The sequence below is a fragment of the Galeopterus variegatus genome, unplaced genomic scaffold (assembly GCF_000696425.1).
Source record: "Galeopterus variegatus unplaced genomic scaffold, G_variegatus-3.0.2 Scaffold2854, whole genome shotgun sequence".
NCBI classification, from domain to species: domain Eukaryota; kingdom Metazoa; phylum Chordata; class Mammalia; order Dermoptera; family Cynocephalidae; genus Galeopterus; species Galeopterus variegatus.
In genome coordinates this window covers 54,443-60,442 of record NW_007728965.1, presented here as the reverse complement: position 1 = coordinate 60,442, position 6,000 = coordinate 54,443, and positions in this window count along the sequence as shown.

The following is a 6,000-nucleotide window of genomic DNA, read 5'->3' as shown; positions in this document are numbered from 1 at the left end:
AGAATGCTATCACATTGCATTTGAATTATATTGTATATATCTGACTTGCTAAAGTGTGAACTCTCTGAGTACAGGGATAACACAACGTTATAAATATTCAAGTACTCGATGTTGTAAGTACTCGGTGTAGAAATACTCAGTGCTGTAAGTATTCAAGGCGTGTGCAAATGGCTATGAAAATACAGAGGAAGCAAGGCCAAACAATCTTATAGAAATCATTAAAAAAACCTCAACATTCAAACAATGGCATAGAAAATTAGGAGGTAGTTTATATAAGCTGACCAAAAGATTAACAAATAAAAAATGTAAAAAGTATGAAAGCAGTTTGCATTTTTTTCATTCAAAAAATATTTTATGATCATAGGCTCAGCCCAGGAAAATCAGTAAGAGAATTTAAAAGAAAAATAAGGTAAACATATGCTTTACCCTCAAGGTGATTATAATCTCATATGGGAGACGAAGCTACCAAACAAATCAATCAGTAAATAATATAACATAGCAATTCAATCACAACCTCCATGGACCAAATTTATGGAAGTTCTAAGGAGAGTTAGATAAATGATCATATGAATAGAATTCAGCCCTGTGATCTTGAACATTCCCCCCCGCCACCTGAGCTTTTTTGTTTTTGTTTTTAATTATGGTAAAATACACATAACATAAAATTCACTATCTTAATGATTTTTAAATTTACAGTTTAAAAGTTCAGTGGTATGAAATGCACCCGTGTTGTGTGCAGCCATCATGACCCTTCATCCCCAGAACTGCTCCATCCTCCTCAACTGAAACTCTATGTCCATTAAACAATAACCTACATTATCCGTTCCCCCAAGTCCTGAGCATGCACATACCACTTTCTGTCTCTATGATTTTGGCTATTCTAAGTACCTCATAAAAGTAGAATCATGCAGTATTTGTCTTTTTGTGACTGGCTGATTTCACTTAACATAATGTCCTCAAGATTCATCCATGTTGCAGCATATATTAGAATTTCCTTTCTTTTTAAAGTTGAACAATATTCCATTGCACTAGTATATATAGATATAGATACATGAGGATATCTATATATGAGGGTTCTTCAAAAGTTCATGGAAAGATTCATATTATATTTATTTTATTATACATACTGGTAGGGCACAATGTTGACTTTCAGTAATTGTGTAGAATGTGTGGTGGTTAAACCAGTATAGTTAGCTTATTCATCATTACAATATGCAATCATTCTTTGTGACCAATTCCTCATTAGTTCCCCTCCCTCTCCCCTTCCTTTTTTAATTTTAATTCTATTTTTGCACAAACTTTTTGAAGTACCCTTGCATATGAAGTATATTTTGCTTATCCATTCATCTGTCAAAACACTTGGCCTGTTTCTATATTTTAGCTACTGTGAATAATGCTGCTATGAACATGGGTGCACAGATATCTCTCTGAGACCCCGTTTTCATATCTTTTGGGCATACACCCAGAAGTCCCACCTAGGCTCTTATGACAGCCTTGTGATTGCTGTTGTCTTCACTCTCTTAAATCATTGTATTGGTAAATTTGATGCAGTCATTGAAGGTGGGATTCTAGAAGTCAAAAATATCTCCACGTACTGAGCATGATGACTGGTCCAAATGAACAAGATAAAACTTTAGCTTTCTATGTAAATGAAGGAAATGAACCACAAAAGGAGAGGATGACAGAGATATGACTTCAGATTTAAAGCATGCTTCCTATGTCTTCATTTAGGTCAGTTATAAAAGTCCTGACTAGTACTGACTAGGATTATATTCCTCCTGGTTACATCAATTAATCCATCAGCACCTTTTTGCTCAGTCGTTCAACCAGTTATAGTAGTCTACACGTATATCTTGATCCATTCACAATTACAGCCTGAGAGACCATATCAATTAAATGCCTTGCTGATGTTCAAATCTATTATGTCTACTATATACCTCAGGGCTACCAGTATAGTCACCTTGTCAAAGAAAAAAAAATTTTACTTTGACCTATTTTTTTCATACCTAAGTACCACAACACTCTTATCATGTTCCTCAGCCTATACTAAAATAATCTCTTCTTGAATGTTATGTCAATTAATGCTAAGCAGAAACACTCAAATTATTAAATAAGAGATTTGAAGAGGCTTACTATAAAAACGCATATACAAACTTTAATTTTTAAAAGTGAATTCAAGAAGAAATATCCAAAAACATAAAAAAAAATCAAATTAAGAAGAGATCTTGAATGAAATAAATACAAATTTTCTTATTACTGTATTAAGATTCATGACATCAGTTAACTTCCAAAAGTCTTATATAGCAAACTATATTCCGTGACATAGTTTGATTTCCACGGAGGCTATTGTAAAGTAAAGAAATGTAGATTACGCTGATCTTAGTGAGACAGAATATGGAGGGAGGCTAGATGGTAGAGCAGAGGCAATAAATGGTACAGGTTACATGAACAGAGAGAACTGCTGCACAACAATCTGAAAACTGAAAAAAACTGATGTCCAATATGTTCTTAGCTGCCTGTGCACCCTTGTACGAGAGTCAGTGAGTATTAGAAGCTTTCCATCTATGTCACTAGGAAAAAAGTAAGGATGTAGGGATTTCCAAGTGAGATTACAACGTTCTTGAAATATACCTATGGGAAATCAAAGAAATGAAAGGAATAGTGGGAAACTAGATATGGCCAAATGTGTACATGTTTAAAACACGGAAGAAGACGGATTTTGGAAAATGTTGGCTGGAACCGTTACTAACGATCTGTAGTGAATATATAGTGTTAATTATGTTAAAAAATCATATTTGTTTTTTGAATAAATGTTTTTAGAATAATTGCTAAATACAAGATAGAGTTTTGGAGGATAAAAGATTAATGATATATAAATTCTGTTCACAAGGAGCATCTAGACAAACAGAGGCGATGTCACATAGGAATAATATAAACTAGAAGAGTTCACAAGAAAAGTAAAGATATGAATCTTGAGAATTAAGAAGAATAAATATTCTCAAAGGGCAGGATACTCAAACCCAAGCGACTTCAAGGGCCAGACAAGTAAGGCAGATGAGTGAAACAAGAGCACATTTAAATGAGGCAAATGCCACTAACCTCTAGCAGACCTTTGCCATGACAATGAAGGGCCCAAATACTTTCAAAGGTATTGTATTTTAATTCTATTTTTTGTTAAATATCCAAATTCTAAAAGTTGTAACCTATTTTTGAAAAAACCATTTAAAACCATTGCATGGGCCAAATAAAATATACTAGCAAGCCAGAGTTGGTCTTCATGCGACCAGATTGCTGCCTTAGTGGCTTAAAATGTTCTGTGAAGAGTATTGTAATTTGGATTTCCCATTGTTTGATATACGGAACTTAGACATGTAGTGATTAAAGAAAAGAACATCCCAGGCAAAACCATCAGTTAAGATAGGCAAAATAGAATGTAGTGGAACTAAATGAGAAAGGTGAATGAATATCTTATTGGGGGAAGGGTGGAGAGTCTATGATAGGAGGAGCAGGAAATATAATATGAGCAGTTAGGAAAGAAGATACAAATGATTGTGCACATAGATTCATTAAAAGCAGGTCATACCAAACTTACCTCACAGCATTTTATAAGGGTGAGAAGCTTGATACTGTGCCAGAAAAAAATATGAATATTTATTTCAGTAGCATAACCTTGGAGATAAGTTGGTAAAATATCTTTGAGCCTGTTTTTAAACACTTTTGCAATGACATTGAGGATGACCAGCAAGATATGTTTACTAGATTTATAGTTGAGACAGAGCTGGGAGGGATCACTAATGTGATGACATATTCAAGCCTAAATAATCTGAGAGACCAAATTCAAAGTTTAGTCAAAAAACTAAAAGAAATTCAGTGAAACAAGTATAAGATGCATATAAATAACCCAGGAAGCTACTCTTACTAAGAATACTAGACTTAGAAACGTTTATTATCATCCTTCAACTCACATAGCATGTAGCATGTAGAATGCACATCCCAGGTCTATCTGGAATCAAATTCTATGGTCATTCTTATATATCACAGAACCATTAAGTATAAAAGTACTATGTATATTTCTTACAAAAGCTTTAGATCATATTTTGTATTGAATGGAAGATTTAGGTAAATATCTTTTGTGTGATAATCAAAAAGTTTATCTCTTTTTTTCTGATAAAACATTAATGTGGATTAGGTAGAGTGGGTCACATTTTATATAAGCTAAAATTTATGTGTCAAAACAGTGAAATTTTCCTATTTTAACTGTTCTCACCTTCATTTCACAGTAATATCAGAAAACATTTACCTTGCCAATTAAAAGTATTTCAATCTCAGTCATTCAACAAACATGTTCTGAGTGCCTATTAATTGCTAAGCATAGTTGACACTACTGTGGATACCACATTGAATAAAATTAACAAAATTTCTCCAGCTAAGCCTCCACATTTTACTAAGTTACTGTGTCTCTCTGGTTCTTCCTTCTCATTCCTTCTTTGTGCCAAAGATGACATTTGGATTCAAGAGAAAGCTTATATAACTTCATGACATTTGCATGGCATTGGCTCCTGGAGAGGTGTTTCCTACCTCTCAGTTTCTAGATGTCGACTTCTGTCCCCCCAAGGATTGCTGCTGTGTAATGTAGCTCCTGTGGTCACTGTATCATAGAGGGCCCACATCTCCATTCTCTCCCTCTTTGTTATCTATCAGATGTGATAGTACCCTCTGTGGAAATACATGATGCCCCTCATCAAGTTATCAATTGTCTCTATCAAATGTCTCTTAACTCTAAATCTCATTTTTCTGATATGAAAACCCTTCTAGTTCATCAGCCCTGTCAGTACTTGTCTATCTTGGAGTCTGACTTTTAGTAGCTTTTTCTGATCTTCCTTACAGTCTGAGACCTTTGTAAGATTCCTATCAGGTTCAAATACCTGGATGCCTCTCTTATTATCACCACTCTGTTTCACCTATGCCAAGTCTAGTGATGCATCTTCATTCTCCTCCATAAGCCAGGGATTTTGAACTAAGAAGGACAATGAAGTCTAAATTCTGGAACCCCTCTTTCCTTCTCTTCCCAGACTTCTCACCTACAGTCGTAAGAAAGGTTTTTCCTCTTTCCTATGTGATCCAATGGAAGTTCCAAGAAAAAACATTCTTCACTCTGAATGAAGGTTGGGTAGTTGCAAATAAAAGTTCTTGATTTTAGTCTATCGTATGGCTAGGGACATTTTAAAAAGACCACTTCATAATTCAATGCTGAGCAATGACTTTCTTGATTAGTACCTTTCTGAATTAAGGTGGTGACTGTCCTTTTTTGAAAGGATGCCTCTATCTCATGTCCTGTGTTAAAAGGTGGAAGGGTTCAGGGTTTGGGGGAAAAGAACATAGATGTCTAAGAAGTAATTATTTCAAAATAATACATTTTGCTCTATATGGAGAAGGAAAAGTAATAGGAACAAATAAAATGTTAAAACACACAAACATAGATACATGTATATCATCAGACTCAGTCTTAAACATTCTAAAAGCAATAAAGCTGCATCTCATTAGGTGAAGTGATATTGTAACTTCAGCAGCAAAAATTATAGAATCAAAATTGACCTTAAGTTTTCTTACATGAATGTTAAATAAAATGTAGATGATCTTGTGTATAGTGCCCTGATTGGTAACATTTCTGTGTGAATGTATAATGTTTATATAATAAATTGTGCATGGAAAATATCATTTGCAGGGTGTTTGTCTTTACGTGAAAGAAAGTATGTATAGGTAAATTTTGGAAGTCAACTACATGCATGTTGGGACTGCATTCTACTGTGTCTGTATATGAGCCTTACCTTCTACTGCCTTCTCCCACACTCCTTTCCCTTTCTTTCTTCCTTTCCTTCTTTCTTTTTTCTTTTTTTCTTTCTATCCTTCTTTTGATGATACAATATATTGAAATTTTCTTATCCTTAATTGTTAAGATTCTTAAGGCTTTCTTTATTTTCTTTTCAGGACGCTACAGAA